The sequence below is a fragment of the Mercenaria mercenaria genome, chromosome 2 (genome assembly GCF_021730395.1).
Source record: "Mercenaria mercenaria strain notata chromosome 2, MADL_Memer_1, whole genome shotgun sequence".
Lineage (NCBI taxonomy): Eukaryota > Metazoa > Mollusca > Bivalvia > Venerida > Veneridae > Mercenaria > Mercenaria mercenaria.
The window spans coordinates 114,395,663-114,418,523 of NC_069362.1; the positions used below are offsets into that span (position 1 = coordinate 114,395,663).

A 22,861-nucleotide genomic window follows, 5' to 3' on the forward strand; every position below is an offset into this window, starting at 1 on the left:
CAATTCTAAAATAGATGACTTTAAAAAACAAATTCGAAATTGGATTAGTATTGTTGACAACCGTCATAATTTAAAGTATGCAGACTTAAGTAATATTACAAAAAAATTACAAGAAGATATTAATGAATTTAATGCTAAAGTTGAAAAACATAAAAATGAACTGGACTTTGTAGTTGAAAAATCAGTTAAACAAGGAGAATCAGTCACTGCTAATACTAAAGCAATTAACACAATTAATGATCAGCTAGAAAATTTCAAGAAACAACTTCGGAACTTGATTAGTACTGTTGACACACGCCACAATTTAAAGTACGCGGAATTAAGTACACTTACAGGTTTATAACAAAAAGATATTAATGAATTTAAAGATAAATTTAATGATCAAATTAAAAAAATAATAACTGATCTGGACTCTGTAGTTGAAATATCAGCTAAACAAGGAGAATCAATCACTGCTAATACCCAAGTAATTTCTACTAATACCCAAGAAATTACAAAAGTAAAAAATGCTTTTCTAAAACAAGAAACACAATTAGCTAGAACAAAAGGCGTTGTTGACAATTTATCTGCTTCTGAAGTTGCTACAACAAAACGACTTGATGATTTAGCTGAAATAATTCTTCAACTTAAAAAGAAAGACAAAAAAATAGTAAAAAGATTAGAGGAAGTGGGACATGAAGTGTTTCTCTTCGAATACTATAATAACAGTGTTTATGATTACATAAAAATGAAAAAGTATTTTAACCGTCATGGTGCTTGGATATATTCAACATATGAAAATCTGATCGGTCTGAACTATTTAAATGCATTTGAATTAAAACCTGGAATTATTGTAGATTTTAAAGATTTTATACAAATAAACCAAAAACATAAAATATTTGTACCAGATGTGCTTTTGAGGGGTGTGTTTGTGGTCGAAAAAACCGGAATTTATATAATAAATATTAAGATTTTATTAACGGGTTCGAGCCCTATAGGTGAACCGTATAAACCGACTAAAAGCCCAATATCACATTTTATATTTAGGTGGTGGAATAATGATGATGATCTAATTTTTAGTACAATTATCAATACTGTAAATATAGCAGCTGAGGACTATGACACTGATCAGTTAATATCTATGTATAAGAAAAAAATTAAAATTTATTTAACACAAGGGACAATGTTTGACATTCATCCTTATAACGATTCAACATCTACAGAAGTAACATTTACGCTTATGAAGGATAGTTACATCAGATTCTACATATCGGATGAACATATATTTAATGAACCTGAATTTGTAAACAAACTTTTAAGTTAATCTTTAGTTTTTATTTATTAATTATTGTGTTTTTATTTAACTGGAATAATTAATATAATGGGAATATTCCATACTACTCTCAAAAGCGTATGTTCAATCATGCATATGCCTATGGCATACTCAAACGATTGAGTGATTTTCATAACATAAAAGTATTATGATATTCAATCATGTGTATACCTATAGCATACTCAAACGGTTGAGTGATTTCAGTTGTTTGTACTTAAATCTTGTAATACTTAATACTTTAATAGTTGTTAAAAAATGCAAAAGCCGTGTTATGTACATTTATTTTAACCCCGACGCCAGGTAGAATTTATTACGTGCACACCCGACGCCGGGGTGAACCATTAGTCTTTCCTAAGAGACCTCATCTGTAGGCTCACCATACAGCTGGTTTTTCCTAAATCATCAAACCTGCCCGGTTTTGCAGCCAGAATCACCTTCAACCCCATTGTTCGTTGCCTCCCGAAACCTTCGAAACTAGAGACAAGAACGAGGTAAGGCAATTCAGTGCTATTACAACATTGACGGAAGAATTCTTTATGTGCACAACCAGTCAATGTCATAACAGCAGGCTGTAACCGTTAACAGACAAGGCGACCCAGTACACAAACCATACTGCAAGCTACTTTTAAACAGACAAGGAAGCGTCAGATCGACTTCCGGAACTAAGCGTAACACAACACGACTCAATGATATAAAAGTTGAAACCGGTTATATATAGTGTATATTCTTTATTATAATAGTGTTATGGCTTTGAAATTATCATAATTTTATTTTCATGTGTTATAATTTATTCAATTACTTTTTGTTTTTAAATAATAACAACTCCTAAAGTAATTTTATTCTTCCAATATTAATTAAAATAATTTGTATGAATTTAATTATAAAAGGGGGATTTTAAATTTTTTTTTTTTAATTTCTTTTTTAAAAGGGGGGATAGATTTAAAAATAACCTACCTTTATTTTTGTTATATTTAGCTTTTTGGTTTCCCGTCTGTGTTTTTTTTAGGGCTAGAATTGGGGGAAGACCCCCCAAAAAATTTAAGTTTGCCCAAAAATTGTTTCCCCCCCACCCCCAACTATATTTTTAAATTTTATGTAAATATTATATTATCATGAATATTTACAGTAATACCCTAATCACTTTAAATAGATCCACTTCGGATAATTCTATATACCTTGCTATGGGGTTTCCCCATGTCCCCAGGTCCCCAGATCTGTCAAACTTTTAATTCTTTTTATTTGTATTTAGTTCGAAATTTAATGACTTTTTTTATTTTTAGGTATTTTTAAAATTTCTCTCTTTTCAGATTTTCTAGAAAAATTTTCTGTTCCCTTAAAAATCGGGGGGGCCCCAGGTCCCAAAGCATGCTTTTTAAACCTGTCTACCTTTCTGACAGTTTTTCCTGATTTCATGGAAAGGGGGTCCCCATGTCCCCTGGTCCCAGCAAAAAAACTATGAAAACTGCAAGACTTTAAATTTTTCCCTTTTAGTTCTCTTAAAAGGGCATACAATATTCTCCTGATTTTTCGTTTTGAATTTTTCGATGTAATAAATTTTAATTTAAAAAAGTGTACCGGTATTAAAATTTTATTGAAAACGTATAAGTTCAAATAAACTTATGTAGGGATTGACCAATTTAAAGAAATTTAAAAAAAAAAAAAAAATATTGTAATTTTGTTTCCATTGCATGTACAAAAACTTTTTTTCAATGTTTGTCATCAAAGGGGAAAAATGTTTAAAAGTGCAACAACAAATGTCCTACCAGTAAAGGGAAGGGGAAATGTAAAATAAATACTGGTTACTTAAGAAGACTATTATCTCCCTATCAATTTTCTAAAATTTTCAGAATTGACCCTAAATTTACCATGGGGTTTCAGTTTGCAATCAAAGAAAACACTGATGTTCTTAAATATTTTTTTAATTCTATTTAAAAATGAAAAAAAATGATTATTAATGTTTATGAAATATACAAGTATGTTAATAAAATGAAAGATGTGGTATTGCATTTGTTACAGTAAAAAATGAATTAATAAAAAATGGACATTTTCATGAGAAAAAGAACATATAGCTACAATCATTAAAAAAAATAAGTCAAAAAAATAAGCCAACCTTTCTAGGAAAAGGGGAAATTCTAGTAAACCGAGAAAATCAAAAAGTCTGGAAAGGGTCAAATGTTGCCTTTAGTACACTCTTTAAAGTTTGTAAGCCCGTTTTAAATCAAAATACAACATTTTTGGGGAAATTTTATGAGTTTTTTTAAGATTTATGGGGCTGCTAAAGACCAGTACCTGAAAAGTGATATAAAATTGAAATACAAAACGTTTGACTATACAGTGGTGACATCACTTTTTTAAATAACCAGCCACTAAAAGTTGAAGGGAAAATTAAGGGAAAATTAACCTGCAAAGTTTCGTGAAGACTAATTTTAAAAATTATTGTCCAGAAAAAAAATCAGGACAGGGACAGGGACACCCTTTTGGAAAACCCAAGTCTTTATTTTCCCTAAACTCGCACAAAAAAAAAGTAATGACAATATAAAATACGAAACTACCCTGACAAATACAAAATGAAAAAATTTTTGAGTCTAGAACTTTTTGACTTATATGTTAAAGAGGTAACAAGTTTACACAAAATATTGTATGGGAAAAAGGGCAAAAAATAAAAAAACCAAATGCGTTATGTAAATAGTGAATTTTAAAGTAGATTTTAAAATTGAGGTTTACAACAGTTACATGTTGATTATAAATATTGATAGAAAACGAAAAATAAAAAAAAAAAAAAATGAAAAAAAAAAAATTGGGTGGGGTGGGGGGGGGGGGGGGGGTGAGGGGGGTGACCAGGTGTAGGTACACAACATCACATGTTTATAATAAATGTTCATGGAAAGAATGAAAGAAGTTTAATGAAATTCTTCCAATTGGTTGGTTTGTTATGTACAGATCTGTGGATTTTTAAACAATTAAAGGGCAATAACTTATGAAAATGACCAATCGAAAAAAAACTTGAAGGCATCGTCGCAGTATCTTGGTTCATGTCTATTTCAAGTTTGATGAAATTCTACCTGCTAGTTACTGAGAAATGGCTGCAGACGGACATTTTTCATTAAATCAAGGGCAATAACTCTGAGGGAAATTGACCTATCAAAAAAAAAACATGACGGGCATCAGCGCAGTATCTTGGTTCATGTCTATTTCAAATTTGATGAAATTCTACTGTTAGTTACTGAGAAATGGTGCAGACGGACATTTTTTATTAAATCAAGGGCAATAACTCTGAGGGAAATTGACCAATCAAAAAAAAAACTTGACGGGCATCAGCGCAGTATCTTGGTTCATGTCTATTTCAAATTTGATGAAATTCTACTGTTAGTTACTGAGAAATGGCTGCAGGACGGACATTTTTTATTAAATCAAGGGCAATAACTCTGAGGGAAATTGACCAATCAAAAAAAACTTGACGGGCATCATCGCAGTAGTTGGTTCATGTTATTTCAAGTTTCATGAAATTCTACCAAGTAGTTACTGAGAAATGGCTGCGGACGGACGGACGGACGGACGGACTGACGGACTGACGGACGGACAACGCCATTTCAATACCCCCTCCCGATTTCATCGGGGGGGATAATAAACTAAATACTGAAACTGAAAATAAGAATAAAGATTTATTAGAATTAATTTCAAATAACTTGCAGAATATAAATCTGAACTGGAAAAGGCAGCTTCACAAAGAGGTGATGATCATTACACAGCGTTAGATAACCTTAAAAAAGGGCTCAATTCTAAAATAGATGACTTTAAAAACAAATTCGAAATTGGATTAGTATGTTGACAACCGTCATAATTTAAAGTATGCAGACTTAAGTAATATTACAAAAAATTACAAGAAGATATTAATGAATTTAATGCTAAAGTTGAAAAACATAAAAATGAACTGGACTTTGTAGTTGAAAAATCAGTTAAACAAGGAGAATCAATCACTGCTAATACTAAAGCAATTAACACAATTAATGATCAGCTAGAAAATTTTAAGAAACAACTTCGGAACTTGATTAGTACTGTTGACACACGCCACAATTTAAAGTACGCGGAATTAAGTACACTTACAGGTTTATTACAAAAAGATATTAATGAATTTAAAGATAAATTTAATGATCAAATTAAAAAAATAATAACTGATCTGGACTCTGTAGTTGAAATATCAGCTAAACAAGGAGAATCAATCACTGCTAATACCCAAGTAATTTCTACTAATACCCAAGAAATTACAAAAGTAAAAAATGCTTTTCTAAAACAAGAAACACAATTAGCTAGAACAAAAGGCGTTGTTGACAATTTATCTGCTTCTGAAGTTGCTACAACAAAACGACTTGATGATTTAGCTGAAATAATTCTTCAACTTAAAAAGAAAGACAAAAAAATAGAAAAAAGATTAGAGGAAGTGGGACATGAAGTGTTTCTCTTCGAATACTATAATAACAGTTTTTATGATTACATAAAAATGAAAAAGTATTTTAACCGTCATGGTGCTTGGATATATTCAACATATGAAAATCTGATCGGTCTGAACTATTTAAATGCATTTGAATTAAAACCTGGAATTATTGTAGATTATAAAGATTTTATACAAATAAACCAAAAACATAAAATATTTGTACCAGATGTGCTTTTGAGGGGTGTGTTTGTGGTCGAAAAAACCGGAATTTATATAATAAATATTAAGATTTTATTAACGGGTTCGAGCCCTATAGGTGAACCGTATAAACCGACTAAAAGCCCAATATCACATTTTATATTTAGGTGGTGGAATAATGATGATGATCTAATTTTTAGTACAATTATCAATACTGTAAATATAGCAGCTGAGGACTATGACACTGATCAGTTAATATCTATGTATAAGAAAAAAATTAAAATTTATTTAACACAAGGGACAATGTTTGACATTCATCCTTATAACGATTCAACATCTACAGAAGTAACATTTACGCTTATGAAGGATAGTTACATCAGATTCTACATATCGGATGAACATATATTTAATGAACCTGAATTCGTAAACAAATTTTTAAGTTAATCTTTAGTTTTTATTTATTAATTATTGTGTTTTTATTTAACTGGAATAATTAATATAATGGGAATATTCCATACTACTCTCAAAAGCGTATGTTCAATCATGCATATGCCTATGGCATACTCAAACGATTGAGTGATTTTCATAACATAAAAGTATTATGATATTCAATCATGTGTATACCTATAGCATACTCAAACGGTTGAGTGATTTCAGTTGTTTGTACTTAAATCTTGTAATACTTAATACTTTAATAGTTGTTAAAAAATGCAAAAGCCGTGTTATGTACATTTATTTTAACCCCGACGCCAGGTAGAATTTATTACGTGCACACCCGACGCCGGGGTGAACCATTAGTCTTTCCTAAGAGACCTCATCTGTAGGCTCACCATACAGCTGGTTTTTCCTAAATCATCAAACCTGCCCGGTTTTGCAGCCAGAATCACCTTCAACCCCATTGTTCGTGCCATCCCGAAACCTTCGAAACTAGAGACAAGAACGAGGTAAGGCAATTCAGTGCTATTACAACATTGACGGAAGAATTCTTTATGTGCACAACCAGTCAATGTCATAACAGCAGCTGTAACCGTTAACAGACAAGGCGACCCCGTACACAAACCATACTGCAAGCTACTTTTAAACAGACAGGAAGCGTCAGATCGACTTCCGGAACTAAGCGTAACACAACACGGACTCAATGATATAAAAGTTGAAACCGGTTATATATAGTGTATATTCTTTATTATAATAGTGTTATGGTTTTGAAATTATCATAATTTTATTTTCATGTGTTATAATTTATTCAATTACTTTTTGTTTTTAAATAATAACAACTCCTAAAGTAATTTTATTCTTCCAATATTAATTAAAATAATTTGTATGAATTTCAATTATCAAAGGGAGATATTACTTGTTTTTTTTTTAATTTCAATTATTAAAAAGGGGGATAGATTTATAAATAACCTGACCTTGTTATATTTGTTATATTTAGCATTTGGTTTCCCGGTCTGTGTTATTTTTAGGGCTAGAACTTGGTGTAAGACCACACCAAATTTAAGCTTGCCCTATATATGTTTCATCCCCATCCCCAACTATATATTTCAATTTATGTAAATATCTATAGTTAGTACATGAGATATTTTACAGTAGATATCCTAATCACTTATAAATAGATCCACTTACGGAGTAATTCTATATACCTTGCAATATAGGGTTCCCATGTCCCCAGGTCCCCAGATCTGATCATCACTTTTAATTTCTATTTATTTAGTATCTATAGTTCGTATATAATGTACTTTTTGATATATTAGGTATCTTTAATTTCTCTCTATTACAGATATTTCTAGAACAAATTTTCTGTATACCTTGCAAATCAGGGTCCCCAGGTCCCCAGAAGCATGCTATTTATAACTCTGTCTGACTCTTTCTGACAGTTTTTCCTGTATTTCATGTAAATGGGGTCCCCATGTCCCCTGGTCCCCAGCAGCAGAAAACTATGAAGAACTGCAAGACTTTCAATTTTCCTTTAGTTCTCTGTGAAGTAGCATACAATTATATCTCCTGATTTTTACAGTTTAGAATTTGTCAGATGTATATATATATATATTCAATAAAGTGTACCGGTATTAAATTTCATTGAAAGCGTATAAGTTCAATAATAAACTATACTGTAGGCATTGTACCTAATTTAAAGAATATTTAAAAAATGAAATAAAATAATATTGTCATATATGATGCCATTGCATGATACAACAACTTTTATTTTCAATGTTCTGTCATCAGTAATGGAATAATGTTCAAAAGATGATCAACAACAAATAGTCCTACCTGAGTAAAGGGAAGGTAACTGTGTAACTAAATACTGGTTACTTAAGACAGTACTAGTTATCTCCCATATCAATTTGCATATAAAGTGTCAGAATTGACCCTAAATTGACCTATGGTCTGTTTCATGTAGCAATCAAAGAAAACACTGATGTTCTTAAATATTTATTTAATTCTATTAATATGAAATATAATGATTTATATAATGTTTTATGAAAATAGTACAAGTATGTTAATAAAGTGATAAGTATGTGGTATTGCACTTTGTTGACAGTAAAAAATATGAATTATATAAAAATGGACATTTTCATGAGAAAAAGAACATATAGCTACAATTCATTAAAAACATAAGATCATAAAAAATAAGCCAACCAATTTCTAGGAAAAGGCAACTTCATAGTAACAGAGAAAATCAAAAAGTACTGGAAAAGAGGTCAAATGTTGCCTTGTAGTACTACATCTTAATGTTTGAATAATGCCAGTTCAAATCAAAATACAACATTATTGGAAACTTTTATGAGTTTTTTATAAGATTTATGAAGGCTGCTAAAGACCAGTAGCCTGTAATGTGATATAAAATCTGAAATACAAAACGTTTGACTAGTACAGTGGTGACATCACTTTTAAAGTAACCATGCCACTATCAAAGTTGACAGGGAACTTAAGGAAATTAACCTGCAAAGTTTCGTGAAGACTAATTAATAATATATTGTCCAGACAAACAAATCAGGACAGGCACAGGCACACCATTTGGACAACTAAGTCTTCATTTCCGTAAACTCGCACAACAAAAAGTAATGACAATATAAAATACTGAAAACATACTCATGACAAGTACAAAAGTGTCAACATTTCTGAGTCATAGAACTTTCTGATCTTATGATGCTTAATGAGGTAACATGTTACACAAAATATTGCTATGGTAAGAAAAGGGCAATAATTATGAAAAAAGCCAAATGCAGTTATGTAACTAGTGCATTTAATGTCAGATTATTACAGTTTGCAATTGTAAGAAGTTTAGTACATTTTTCATTAACAAAGTGGGAGGTGTTTTAGGTATTTTTATGACAAAACATGTCTCCCACCTATGTATACCTTTATGCTATGGCGGCTATTTTGTGCAGCAAAATGGAAAGTGTCGCTGATATGCAAAAATATACTTGGTACTGATCATTCCTGTGAAGTTTCATCAAAATCTGTTAAGTAGTTTTGACCTGTGAAAGCCGACAAGATTTTTCTACTTTTAGCTCTGGCTGCAATTTAGTGCATCGAAACGAAACGTGCAATCGATATGCACAACACTATGCTTGGTACTGATCATTCCTATGAAGTTTTATCAAAATCTGGCCAGCAACTTGTCCTCTTAAAGCCAGACAGGCTTAATGCGGATAGACGAGAAGGCATAAACAATACCTCTCCCCACCTTTAAATGAGACATAATTCCGAGATAAAACCTTACATACAACACTTTACAAAATCAGGATGCTAAAAAATGGATGTGCAATACCTCTACCTATCCTTCAGTGAAACGAAAAAGGACAAAACACAAGTAATATGGAGGAGTTATGGGTCATGACATGTACGATAAACAAATGTTTTAAGACTGAAGAAAATGCATTGAATAGTTAAAAAATTTACATTAGCGTTTAAGTTCAATATAAACTTTGTCACACTAAAATGATATTGCAATTATAATGACTAATCACTTTTTAGATTAATGAAGGAGAAAAACAATTTATGCCAACTTTAAACTTACAACAGTTTACTTTAAAAACGAAAATTATCAAACGTTTTACTGTGGTATTGCATGAAATTAAATTTTGTCACCATACAAATAATTAATGATTTTAATAAAACTGATAACTATGATCTTAAGTTTGATTTGTGAACATACTGTGCTATAAACTGAGACAAAACAGTACTGATACACTACAAGACACAGTATTTTGAAAATTATAACAGTGTAATGTTTACATATTCTCAAAGTTTCTGAATCACATTTACATGCACAGTTGGACAGGACTTGTTGCTCTCTACATGTGTGGCCTACAATAACAGCAAATATGTAACAAAATTGATTCAGAAGGCTCCTCTATACTAAACTGTGCAAGCTGCAGACACTGATCTTGAACAATAGCTGAACGGTGACACTGAAGATTTCACAGGTATATATCTGAAGAAAGAAATGCATAATGTAGTAACTCTGTATTCGAGGTGTCTGCAGCTCTTTAATATTCAAAATATGTATATTTCTGAATAACAGGTAGAATAAAAGTGTTACTGGATTAATAAAACTTCAACATATCGTATGCATAAGACCCATTTTAGTAGAATATATCAAGAGGCCAATAGTGACCCTAAGTCACTCACTTGACCTTACTATTTGACCTAAAATATATGTATGACACACTATGTATTTTAGAATATTATGATGGCAGGCTATATTTTATTCTATATCTTACATACTTTGAAAATATCACACCTTATACTTGACATTTCATAAGTTATATCTTACATTCTTTTTAACTTATAACAATAGAATTGTGTTTACCTTTTTAATTAATTTCAGGAGGAAAATGTAAGATAATTGGAAAGTTACATTCATAATTATTATTCAGTAATTATTTGGTACTGTATAATTTCTTTTTGTAAGTGTAAAGTTTATATATCATACTTGACCCTTGGTCTCATGTGAAACAAACTTTACACAAGCCTCTTGAAGTGATATATGCCAAATCAATAACTGAATTACATTGTAACTCTTTGAATATTGTAAACAATTACCTGAAGGTATAAATATCTGTGTTTAATTACGTCATACAGATCAACATTGGCATTCTCATTATATGAATCCAAAGAACATTTTACACTGAAATAAAGAAACAACTTTCTACAAATTTTGTACTTCCATTACTGAAATTTACAGACTTTACATTAAATTAGGACTTTAATCCATTGAAAACATCAAGTGACAGATATCAAGAAAACATTGCATTAAAGATATTTAAACAAAATGGTTATTGCTATAGTGTGTTTAAAAGCTTTGATACATGGTTAGTGGCCGACAATAGTAGTTCTTTTATCTCTGTATCATATGAAAGGCTAAGAGTTAAGGAGTCTGAATAGATATCTTTACCTAAGTCAAAATTTCTTGATTCAAAATGGTTGGCTGTACCATCCTTCATGAAACTTCATAAAGTCATTTTAATTACATTTACAATGTGTATCTGTTAAATGTTTATGGGAATGTAATTTTAATAACTGGCATTATATTACCTTTGACATGTTAAACTTGTTAAAGAGTACCATTTGTACATCATTGTACCATCAGACCATTTTTCACTTCTGTCAACCTGACTAGACATGCTGGACACCCTGAAATATATAAATGATAAAATCTGTGAAAAGACTCATCATGCAAAAACCATAACACCATCTTTATAAAATCACCTTAACTTAAAAAAATATTATTATTTCAAATTATTATTTTCCTTTAAAGTATAATGTATCCCATCCATAATCATTACATGACTCCTTATGTAATTTACCAGTTCATAGTTTGGAATGGCTTCCAGTCTAAATTCAGAAGTTGGAAGAAAAACAAATTATTAAAGTTTATTTATGGTGTCATTTAACCCTTAGCCTGCTGGCGGCAAGTGATTCCGCCTTTGCGACCAGTGCAGACCAAGATCAGCCTGCACATCCGTGCAGTCTGATCATGGTCTGCACTGTTCGCTATTCAGTCACTATCTTTTTGGTAAGCACCCCTTTTACAGGTTAATGGTACTGTCCAAATTGGAAGATGGACAAGTTCATTATAGAAATTTAGCAGGGTAAGGGTTAAAAGAATGACCTGCCTGTTAATTGTCAACTGTTTGCTCTTTTTAATATTGATAGGCAACTGCATTTTATCAAATGCTGTCTTATATATATATCAATTGTCAATAGTTTACAAGTGTTAATTAGATGTCACTGAATTGTTTACTTGTTTCAACATCATAAAGAGAGATAAAACTACATGTAAATTGTAAAACATTGTATGAGATACCCTTCCATCCTATATAAATTGTCTTTAAAAAGAAATTACATAAAAGTATTATCCCACAGTTTTGACTGTCCCTGCTCTAACTTTTCAAGCTTCTGCAGCCACTTTAATGTGTCATCTGTTCACTTGTACTTCTGTCTGAAATGAGGTAATTATAATATTTCAATAACTTATAATTATAAATATATTATGTTATTCTTTCCCTACAATTTGCAACAGTTTATTTTGAAAATTCATTTTATCTCAATTACATTCTGTTCTGACTACAGCTAAAATACACAGAACAGACTATAAGCTATTATAAGGTCAAAGGTCACCCTATAAGGAAAAATCGGTAAACTTAGGCCCAGTTTATCACAGATGCTTTAAATAAGCTGTCATTTCACACAATAATTTGCTATAGGGTTATGTATCTACAAACAAAAAACAAGAAAAAACAAATTAATAGAAAGAACATTTTTGGGCAATTTAAAAAGCGACAATGAAAGTGAAAGTAGAAAGTCAATATTTTCTTATCGACTTTTCTTTCATAATTTCCATTTAAAGCGTAACAGTTTACTTTCATACTGTATTGAATAATCCATAAACATTATACTTACCGTTTAAATGCATGAAAAATCCTCATGGTACCCGTAAACTTATAATTTGTTGATAACCTCTCAGTTTTCGGCCGATTTCACGTGAAAATACGAAACCGGTGTTGACATAAATGTTCTACTTCCGGCGGTATTCGATTGCGTAAATCGGCTCTAGTACTATGTCTATATACTGACTTGCAAATTAATGTCCTGTCATTATTTTATCAACAATTATTTAATTTAGAATCTTTGAACGTTTTGTCTATATATGCAATAATACAAATATAATGCACCAATATATTCTCCACAAGTATTGACCTAGCACTCATGAATACTCTGTATATTTCGGTAAGTTAATTTTCGGTGCCTGAACCTATTAAATAGGGATATATCTATCGAAAAACAATGCAAGATATACATTTGTTAATTATGCTGTGACCTAAATGTAAATAAATAAATAAATCATCACCAAGTCGCATGTGCATAGGCAAAAACATTCATCTACCTATCTCTGGGTTGTGGGTTTGAGACCTTTATCTGACAGTGTACTCAAACCTCATATGTTCTGAATCATGAATTGTATACTTCTTTTATCTCTAAAATACAGTCTCAGTATTTAATATGACAATTAAGGGGATTTAATGCAAGTATGCAATCACAGAGTTTGATTCGTCTAGAAACCATCATATTTCCTTTCTCCAGTACAACTCTGACAAAACACGGAAAAAATAGAAACACTGGAGAGTGTTAGGTCAAAATGTGTTATTATAAATGTCAAAAGAAAATGACAGAACAGAGGACAGAACAGAACATAACGTATATTTTTAAGCTTTCAAGTTCTTGATTTGAACAAATAAAATTGCCAACGGATAACAATTTCAAAGCAGCAAATAACTGAAAATTTGACTCTTATCAAATGATATATATATGTGGCAGGCTTGATTTTAAGGCTTTGGATTAAGTAGTTGTTTAAGATAAGTTATCTCCCTTTGACCATAGTTGTAGTTTGTGTCCAGTCAGGTGTATTGACCTTAGGTCAATTTGTTCCCTCTAAAAGACTGTGTTCTGATTGGTTTAGGCATCAGTGATCAATATCTTGCTACCTGGAAAGCTTTGATACTGTATACATGTATTTAGTAGAAGTTATTTTAAATCATTAATATATTAGTTTTAAATGGATGGAATTATTAGTCAGAGGTTAGTTACTTTCATTTATAAGGTTCCTATCAGTTTTTGCTGGTCTTATAAAGTGATAGATAATGATTTTAACCTTTACAGTTTTGGACTTTTCTGATTAAGACAGATTAGTATATTTTGAGTAAAATCATGTTTCATAAATGGCAGTCTTCTCACATATCTCTGTCTCATTCTTTAATTACACATTTAACAATTTAATCATTTGCAGACCATTAACCTGAATCACAGTGTGATAGAGCAGATGAGTTGTTGGTGCAGCTGGTGATGTTTTCTATAGTGGTGATGCATTTAAGTCCACAACTTGGTAAGCATATATGTGTCTTGTTATGTACATGTGTAATATGTAATTGTATACTTTTAATGTATATGTAAGTTTACATATAATTCAAGTATATGTCCTAAGTATTGTGTTTAATGACTGCAAGGTGCCACTACACACAACTATATGTTTTAACCTGTATTACCATATGAATAAGATATTTATGCGTTTATTATAATATGTATGGTATTCTGATGTATCTATTATGTGTATTACCTGATTGTAAGTTTTGTTAATGTTATGTACTTTCAGGATGCTTAGTTTACCAACCAATAAATTGATAAAGGTACAAAGAGCTTGTTTCCTACACACGGCCTCCAGATGGACCTACTTCTCAACCCCCACTAGCAGTTATACTTCTTTATAATTTACAAAAGGACTTTAAGTAAAACTAGCCAAGTGACATATATATGCTTTTATAAAACCAGTATGAATAAAATCTCTGTTCAAGGTGAAACTAGCTAAAAGCTGAGAGTTACAAATCAAATGAGTAAGTTAAGAGAGTACATGAATGTATGAATGTGGTGCAACTGACTGAGCAAGTACATATATAACACATGTACTATATATAACGCATGTACTGCTGTATTAGCTGACCAAGTCAGTACATGAATACATGTATAAATGTTGAGTGAGTACACGAATGCACGAAGTTGAGTAACTGACTGATTAAGTACATGAATGTACGAAAATTGAGTAAGTGACTGAGTGGGAACAGGAGTCTACAGATGTTGAGTAATGAGTAAGTGACCGAGTAAGTACATAATATATGTACGGGTGTTGAGTGAGTACATGAATGCACGAATGTTGAGTAACTGAGCGAGTGAGTACATGGATACATGTACAGGGGTTGCGTGAGTACATGAATGTTGGGTAACTGACCGAGTGACTACGTGCATGTATGGATGTTGAGAAGTGGCCGAGTGAGTGCATGAGTGTGCGGCTGTTGAGTAAGTACATAGTAAATGTACAGATGTTGAGAGAGTACATGAATGTATAAATGCTGAGTAACTGGCTAAGTGAGTACATGAAGGTACGGCTGCTGAGTAAGTGACCGAATGAATACATGAATGTATGGTGTTGAGTAAGTGACCTTGTAAGTGCATAACACATGTACAGATGTTGAGTGAGTGCATGAATGTACGAATGTTGAGTAACTAACTGAGTGAGTACATGAGTGTTCAAATGTTGAGTAACTGATCAAGTGAGTGCTTGAAAGTACCTATGTTGAGTAAGTGAATGAGTGAGTTTATGAGTATACAGATGCTGAGAAGTGAGTACATAATACATGTATGGGTGTTAAGTAAGAGACTGTGTGATTACATGAATGTACGTATGTTAAGTAAGTGACCGAGTAAGTACATATGAGCCGTGCCATGAGAAATCCAACATAGTGGCTTTGCAACTAGCATGGATCCAGACCAGCATGCGCATCCCCGCAGTCTGGTCAGGTTCCACGCTGTTTGCTTTCAAAGCCTATTGGAATTAGAGTAACTGTTAGCGAACAACATAGATCCTGACCAGACTGCGGGGATGCACAGGCTGGTCTGGATCCATGCTGGTCGCAAACCCACTATGTTGGTTTTCTCATGACACGGCTCATATATATACTCTGTTTACCTCTCATTTTAAAATACAATTCACACTTACAATTTATAGGAACATAAAATCATATGCAAAACCATTCTATTAGAAAATTGTAGGAGACTGAAACAGCTACAATATATACCACACACTATTAACTTATTATTACTATATATTAAGATATGTATTAAAAAAATTGTATGTAAAAACATGTAACATGTTGATGGTGGCAACAGTTTAATTGCCATTGTTTTCAAAACACGGGTAATAATGCAACCGTTGAAGTTCGGGTGATAGATCAGGGTAATGTTTCAAAAACGGGGAAAATGAAACTACTTAGGATATATTTCCGACTCTCATCTCAATGGATCACCTGCATTCTTAGCTCAATAGGGAAAACACGAGTTGCAGGGTCATAAGTTCAATCCTCAGGCGCGACATATGTTCTCTGTGATGAAAAAAAAAACAAAAAACATTTTGTCTCATTCATCCTCCACCTCTAATTCATGTGGGGAAGTTGACAGTTTAATACTTACGGAGAACAGATTTGTACTGATACATAATCTAAAAATACTGGTTAGGTTAACTGTCCATCGTTACAAATCTGAAATACTGTTAAAAAAAAACAGTGTTAAAATCCAAAACAACAACGTCTCAATGGGATAGCACTGTATTGAAAATTGCATAATTATTATTATCTTGGTCAGGCATCTGGCTTTCCAGCTTCTTTTTAGAAAACACAGGTCGCTCAAGTTTTTCTCATGAATATTGTCAATCTTTCACAAAACGGAACCGTTCTGTTTTCTAGTAAATGTATATATATTCTTTCTTGTTTTAGTGATAATAAAGTTGGTTTTTTTTGTGTTTTTTTTTTTTAAACTAATTAATCAAGGAGTGATATGATATGAATATCATTTAGAAGCTACAGTACGGTCCATTAATTTTTAGTTAAAGCTTATTAAAATAAGACGAGTCTCATTTTTGCTCTTGCGTTATTAGCTCGACTATTCGAAGAATAGTCTACATATTCTACTCACCCTGGCGTCGGCGTCGGCGTCACACCTTAGTTAAGTTTTTGCATGCAAGTACATACAGCTATCATTTAAAGGCATATAGCTTTGAAACTTATTTATTCTTTTTCTAGGTCAATTACCAACCTCATTGGGTCAAGTTCCATAACTTTAACATGTATTTTGAGCAAATTATGCCCCCTTTTAGACTTAGAAAATTCTGGTTAAAGTTTTACATGCAAGTTACTATCTCCAACACTAATGCAGATACTGAATTGAAACTTCACATGTGTCTTCGGGGTTATAAAACTAGTTGATAGCACCAAGTCCCATAACTCTAACCTTCATTTTGGCCAAATTATGCCCCCTTTTGGACTTAGAAAATTCTGGTTAAAGTTTTGCGTGCAAGTACATACAGCTATTACTAAAAGGCATATAGATTTGAAACTTATTTTTTCTTTTTCTAGATCATATACCTACTTCACTGGGTCAAGTCCCATAACTCTGACATGTATTTTGGCCAAATTATGCCCCCTTTTGGACTTAGAAAATTCTGGTTAAAGTTTTGCATGCAAGTTACTATCTCCAAAACTAATGCAGATATTGAATTGAAACTTCACGTGTGTCTTCGGGGTTATAAAACTAGTTGATAGCACCAAGTCCCATAACTCTGACCTTTATTTTGGCCAAATTATGCCCCCTTTTGGACTTAGAAAATTCTGGTTAAAGTTTTGTGTGCAAGTACATACAGCTATTACTAAAAGGCATATAGATTTGAAACTTATTTTTTCTTTTTCTAGATCAATTACCTACCTTACTGGGTCAAGTCCCATAACTCTGACATGTATTTTGGCCAAATTATGCCCCCTTTTGGACTTAGAAAATCCTGGTTAAAGTTTTACATGCAAGTAACTATCTCAAAAACTACTACAGATATTAAATTGAAACTTCACATGTGTCTTCGGGGTTATAAAACTAGTTGATAACACCAAGTCCCATAACTCTGACATGTATTTTGGGCAAATTATGCCCCCTTTTGGACTTAGAAAATGCTGGTTAAAGTTTTGTGTGCAAATACATACAGCTATTACCAAAAGGCATATAGCTTTGAAACTTATTTATTCTTTTTCTAGGTCAATTACCAACCTCATTGGGTCAAGTTCCATATTTTTAACATGTATTTTGAGCAAATTATGCCCCCTTTTGGACTTAAAAATTCTAGTTAAAGTTTTACATGCAAGTAACTATCTCCAAAACTACTACAGGTATTAAATTGAAACTTCACATGTGTCTTCGGGGTTATAAAACTAGTTGATAGCACCAAGTCCCATAACTCTGACATGTATTTTGGGCAAATTATGCCCCCTTTTGGACTTAGAAAATCCTGGTTAAAGTTTTGTGTGCAAGTACATACAGCTATTACCAAAAGGCATATAGCTTTGAAACTTATTTATTCTTTTTCTAGGTCAATTACCAACCTCACTGGGTCAAGTTCCATAACTCTAACTTGCATTTTGAACAAATTATGCCCCCTTTTGGACTTAGAAAATTCTGGTTAAAGTTTTACATGCAAGTTACTATCCCCAAAACTAATGCAGATATTGAATTGAAACTTAACATGTTTCTTCGGGGTTATAAAACTAGTTGATAGCATCAAGTCCCATAACTCTGATATGTATTTTGGTCAAATTATGTTCCCTTTCGAACTTAAAACTCTTTTGATATATAACATTTTGGGTAATAATTTCCTGCTTCTGTGACAATATTTCGAATAGTCGAGCTTTGCTGTCTTACGGACAGCTCTTGTTTTCTTATAGAACTTATACTAGACCAGTCACTACAGACTGATAATAAACATATTTTTTGTCGAATTCAATTTCACATAGACAAAAACCAGTCTATTTTAGATATTTTCACAGAGAACTGATTGTAATATTATCAGACAATGATATTAGACATTGGATCTAGACTGGCTCAGTTCACTATATTCATTCATAAAAATGTAAAAGGATATATCATAGACTAGGAGCTAGTCTATACTGATATAATGTTTATTATATGTTCTAAAAATAACCTGAATTTCATTGGCCGAAACCGGTCATCATCTTTCAAAATATATTTCATGTTTACTGGTTAGTGGATTTTCCCAATTAAACATTACTTTTTAAAAATAGAATGGAAGTTGAACTGACATGTAGCTCTAGTTACAATATGAACAATGGGAAATCAAGCTACAAGTGTTACACGGCTATCACCTCGGTCAATATTGCCATCTTCCGGTGAATATCACATCATATCCAATGGCTCAAGAGTCATTAATTGTATAATATATGACATAAAACAGTTGTTGTTCTTTTATTGACTATACGTATTCTAGATTTATTTGTAACAAAAGTACCCTTGAACATACATTTTTGTATTGTTTTAGAGCACATAGATGTTAGAATGCATTTTCTCTACCGTCCATGAACAGGCTCAATCAAACCAAGGCCTGCAACATTTTCGTTTTTGTTGTGTTGAGGGACCTGTGGAGTTTCCACTTGTAATAAGCAAAGCTTGTTGTTTATATCTTTATTTAGTTCCGCTATATATGTGGAAGTTGATTCCTGTTAGGAAATATCTGTTTACAACAGCTTTAAAAAATATAACTTAATATATCTTCCATAAAATTTCTATAAAACATCAAAATGAATTAATGATCAAAAGATCAACTTACGAAAAAAATCATTTTGCCTACACTATCATGTTTATAGATATTATAAGTGAAAAATATAAAACATCTCAATATTTACCTTCTTTCTGCATGTGACCTAGGTTAATTCAGTATACATTTTCCATTACCATTGATGAATAATGATTATTGATTACAGTCTTACAGATCGATACAAATATTGTACATATTTAGACATAATTCATATTACAATTATAACACTAAAATTTGTATATCTCAAACTCTATTAGGCTTGCTACTGATTTGTATTTTGCACAATAATCTTAATAAGTCCTAACCCCGCTTAGACTTTTCATTGCATTTTTAAAAAGAAAACTTTTTTTCACTTCTGAAAATGAAACATAAGCGTGCGTTAGTGCGTAGGCCCAGCTATGTGCCTTTTGTAACCGTTATTTCTAAAAGAGAGAGAATAAATGACATTAATCTTACAAAAAAAGTGCTGTTAGTTTTCTTATTCCTGGTATCATACCGCAATTAAGACCCAGACCCTGTTGCCTGTTCACAGGTTCTTTGAAATATGTAAGTTTTTAATTCAGAAAGTACAAGACTATCGATGATAAAGTTCTTGCATCTTCATCTGTTTCTTACAAATGCGTGAATAAAAAATGAACATATAAAAAATAGCATTTACATTTGTAATGTCGTTTGATTTTGATGGTCTAAATGTTGATCTGTGTGTTAGATTTTGCTTTAACACACTCATTAAAACTGCAGTCCAGAACAAAAGCTGTTTTGATGAAAATGAAAAAAAAAAGAAAAAACAACCAAACTTGCTTAGAAGGAAATGGCAGTGTACAAGAAGTAATTTGGGTAAACAGATTGTCCCTTTGGGACATGGGTGATTAAAGGTTTATATCACATCAGTTAGGTGTGATCTCTAATGGGCAGTTAACCATAGTTCTAAATGGCCATTTATCAAATGAGATCGCTAAATGTTTATACAAGAATTCTTAACGGATTCCTTGCAATTTCATACTAGGATGACATTACAACTTTCAATTTTCCAAGACCTGGATGAATCAGATTTTCAATTTTATGCTGCAACATCAGTTTAACTTCTATATTAATTTATACTGCAAAAACACTAATATGTATATCGTGTATTTAAAAATGCAATTTTGATTTAATAATATTTTGTTTATAGGTTATGCAGTAATTCGGTCAAAAATGTGCTTCCGTGGTGTATTGAAAGAAGTAGATTCTTATTTTTTTTTCTATTTTTCGCGCATTTGCGCGTAAATCGGGGGCTAAATGGGGATATCTATTTCACTCGTGGAATGAATTGTACATAAAATAGGACACTTTTCATGCTAATATTTGCATGTTTTTGAGTTGTTTACTTGAAAAAGAAAGTAGGGTGTTTATTCTGCAGACCGCTTTCTGAAACGAGGGTACCTGACTTCAGTTTACTTGCATTTCACTGCATTCTATTCAACACCCCTTTTTCTTTTCGTTTTCATGAAGCAAATGTATGGATATCTTGTGGAAAATAGGTCTACGACGGAGTGAAAATCTAGAAACTGTACAATATTGTTCTGAAGTAGCTGAATTTTATATGAAACAAAGAACAATTTCTTTTATTGGTATATAGCCTATATTGATAATTGGATTAGGCCAGGATTATTGTAACCAACATCAGTAAACAGTCCGCTCCACACAGAATCGAGTACAGTTACGTACAATTACAAAAAATATGTAAAAAATAACAGTTCATTCAGGGAATTGAACAAAACTATACAAACATACGTATGTAGCTACACACATACATGCATACATACATACGATATACATACATACATACATACATACATACAAACACACACAACAAAGAACACCATGACTAAAATTGTGTACATTGACAGTGTAAATCCAGTTTTTTGTCAGTGTTTTACTATTGTATTCCCAGTGTATTTTCATTGTTTTTTTTTTCCAGCTGACTGCCAGCTTGTTATTCTGTTATAACCAGTTATCACAGTGTGTACTGAGTTTATTATCAGTGTAATACCAGATCTGGTAATATCATACAATAATCTGGCATTAAACTGACAACTAAGTAAAAACACACTAATACCCAAAACACTTTTCTAACATGGCTCGATTTGATTTCCAGTTAAACAAAGACAGAAATCAAACTCGGTATATTCTGTGATAAACAACGGTTGACGCGCTGACTGGTAAGAGAGCATTATGACGTCAATTATGACATGATATTGCCACATGACGTCTGTTATATTACTCCTAAGGTAAATGAAGTCCAGCATTACATTTATTAAATTATGACAATGAGCATGTCAGAATGAAAACAATCAATGCCTTCTAGTGATTTATCATCTAATTTACCACGGTTCATCGTTCAGATGCTTCAGTATGTAACCACTCATGCTAACGCCCTCGTTCAATCTCTACGTATCTGGACTTTGAACTAAACGATAAACCACTCGAATGCTTTGACTATTAAATTAAATTTTGTTAATTCTAACATGAGTCGATTTGATTATAGGACCCCTAATAGTGATGTTTAAAAAATGGCAATTGTTTGGTATATTCTTAAAGTTGCCCATGTTTCGCATTGTGTTGCAAATTTTAAACAAGTTTTACTGTGTCAGTTTTGGAAATTTTGTATAATTTATGGTATTTCCTCAAGCTCAAATAAAGACAGTTTTCAATGTGATGGCCACTATCTAAAACGTTTGCAGATAATTCATTACAGCATTAATTTTGCTAAAAGAAACATCAAACTATTGTTAAACAATTATAAAACACAAAATAAAACTGTAAATATCATTTTTTTCTAGGGTGCCTCAAGTAAACAGATTTAATGACACAGAATTCTAACTCCACCATTGAAAAATTAAGGTCGAATCCTGTGGGTCTGTTTTGAATTTTGCTCCCTTTATTCAAAACTAACCCTGGGGCAGAAGTAAAACCTACCTGCATTTCTTCCACAATATGTATTCTAAAGAATGAAGGCAAAATAGAGAATATTTACCGCATGTAACTCAGTAATTTTAATGATGTCTAACTCTACCCTGGAGGCCTCCTGATTCAGAGGTAAATTCACTTTGAACAGCAAGAAATCGCTTATAAAATGAAAATTTTCCACTTTTGTACAATACAACAATAATAAGTCTTGAAAGAAGTAATACCTTACTAGAAAAAAGGAAAATATGGAGAAAAAAAATTGGTCTCT

General features: G+C 31.9%; 1 protein-coding gene and 1 long non-coding RNA gene across 2 annotated transcripts in view; both read right to left on the bottom strand.

Annotated features, from left to right (window-relative positions):
• LOC123565008 (nucleolar protein 11-like) overlaps window positions 1-22,861 on the bottom strand; it is a 255,647-nt gene that overhangs the window by 142,793 nt on the left and 89,993 nt on the right. The window lies entirely within an intron of this gene.
• On the bottom strand, window positions 8,360-13,001 carry LOC123562996 (uncharacterized). Its single transcript, XR_006688704.2, has 5 exons — window positions 12,852-13,001; window positions 12,295-12,390; window positions 11,484-11,582; window positions 10,992-11,076; window positions 8,360-10,380 (listed from the first exon to the last, which is right to left on the bottom strand). It is a non-coding gene; the product is annotated as an uncharacterized LOC123562996 (long non-coding RNA).